The sequence below is a fragment of the Notothenia coriiceps genome, unplaced genomic scaffold (assembly GCF_000735185.1).
Source record: "Notothenia coriiceps isolate Sejong01 unplaced genomic scaffold, NC01 NC01_scaffold00037246, whole genome shotgun sequence".
Lineage (NCBI taxonomy): Eukaryota > Metazoa > Chordata > Actinopteri > Perciformes > Nototheniidae > Notothenia > Notothenia coriiceps.
In genome coordinates, this window is record NW_011369947.1 from 17,929,784 (window position 1) to 17,931,557 (window position 1,774).

General features: G+C 46.5%; 2 protein-coding genes across 2 annotated transcripts in view; both read right to left on the reverse strand.

Annotated features, from left to right (window-relative positions):
* LOC104965963 (gamma-aminobutyric acid receptor subunit alpha-6-like) overlaps positions 1-1,774 on the reverse strand; it is a 599,227-nt gene that overhangs the window by 549,583 nt on the left and 47,870 nt on the right. The gene's annotated exons all lie outside the window — the stretch shown is intronic.
* LOC104965944 (rho GTPase-activating protein SYDE1-like) overlaps positions 888-1,774 on the reverse strand; it is a 3,411-nt gene continuing 2,524 nt past the window's right edge. Inside the window, exon 4 of the mRNA XM_010795017.1 lies at positions 888-1,756. The gene's annotated coding sequence lies outside the window, so the exon portion shown is untranslated. The remainder of the gene's footprint in view (positions 1,757-1,774) is intronic.

Below are 1,774 nucleotides of genomic sequence, written 5' to 3' on the forward strand. Positions count from 1 at the left end.
GGTGGAGCCCCCGGAGAACATCAGAGCGCTCTCCACCAGAGGAATGTCCTCCTCCACGGCTTGGCACGGAGGAATGTCAGTGGAAGACATTTGCACTGCTGCATCTTGGTCTTCCCCCTGTTCATTGATTCAATTGTATTTGAGAGATGTCTCTCATTCCTCTCTGACACACCCTGTACTGAGTGTCCTGTCAGAGTGAGAGACGTCAGGGATCCAGCTGTGCGCTCTCCTGTCTGCACGCAGAGAGCTGCTGTTCCCCCTCTTTTGTCACTGGGCAAAGTATGACCTTCATCTCTACTTTCTCACAGCGGCAGGTATGTATTGTTCCCAGCCTTCGTCCCCTCATGGAGAATATTCATGTCTTGCTATGTTCCAGGGACGGTTATGCTCCATTACGCATGGCACAACAGGCATGGGGTGTTATTGAGCAGGTGTGTCTGTGCTTCTAGTGCCGGGCGGATCCAGTGGGGTGCAGACTACATCATGCTTCGCCCTTAACTCAATAGCGATAGCCTTAGAGGGCGAAGCCATATACGAGATAGAACTGAGGTTACCTACTGTAACTCCAGCTTCTATGAGTATTGGCGTAGCCCTCTAAGCGCTGGGCCCCACTGGCTCCACGAATAGCTGAAGAAAAGTTATTTTGTATGGGAGCAGATTGTCGGGCCTCCTTCCTATTTATAATGGAAGGGAGCCCGAGGGTGGGGCCCACCTTGCGGGTGGACGTGGACTACAAGTGTTTCAGTGCTGCGCGGGGGCGCAGGGGATTACCCAATAGCGATAGGGTTAGAGGGCTACGCCATTACTCATAGAAGCTGGAGTTACAGTAGGTAACTTCAGATTTGTTCACTTCTACTAGACTTCTAATAACAAACAAACAACAACAATAATAATAATAAGTGTTTAATATTTGGTCGGGTTATAAAACATACAGACAGGAAATGTGCTTCCACACTTTGGTTCATCTGCATAGAAACATCGTCGTCAATAACAACAGAAGTGCTTAATATCTGTGCAAAACAACAATACTGTCAACAAAACAATACTGTCAACAAAACAATAATACTGTCAACAAAACAATAATACTGTCAACCAAACAACAATACTGTCAACACAAAAATACTGTCAACAAACATGAGAAACAAACAGTAAACAGCTTCTGTCTGTAACCCTCAGTACGGATTCCTTCATCACTCTGTACCGCGAAATACTGAAGAACCTCTGCAGAACACATCGCTCTGCTGGAATCCAGGGGAACCTGAAACCATCAGGAACCTGAACCCTACAGGAACCCTTTAGGACCTGCAGGACTAACAGGAAACTGAAGGACTAGGAGAACCCTGAAGGAGAACCTGGGAGGAGAACCTGGAAGGAATAGGAGAAGCAGCAGCGCAATGGGTTCTGCAAGACGTTCCCTTCAAAGTTGTAAGATGTAAAATAGAGATTATGGCTTCAACAGCCCGACAGGATAGTACCCTGATACCCAGAACCACCAGAACCACCAGAACCCGTTCACATCTTCAGAGGGTCCACACTGCACCAACAATAATAATAGCAATAATACAAATAAAACTGTTCTGATGAGGGAACCAACATTAGTTCCCTCTCGTCTCCTTCAGTTTAGAGCTACGTTTACCTTTCGATCAAAAAAAATAAATAATCTGCTTTGACGGCAAAGGAACATCAAGAACCTTAGAACCACCAGGAACCACCAGGAACCACCAGAAACCTTAGAACCATCAGAACCATCAGGAACCTTGGAACCACCAGGAAC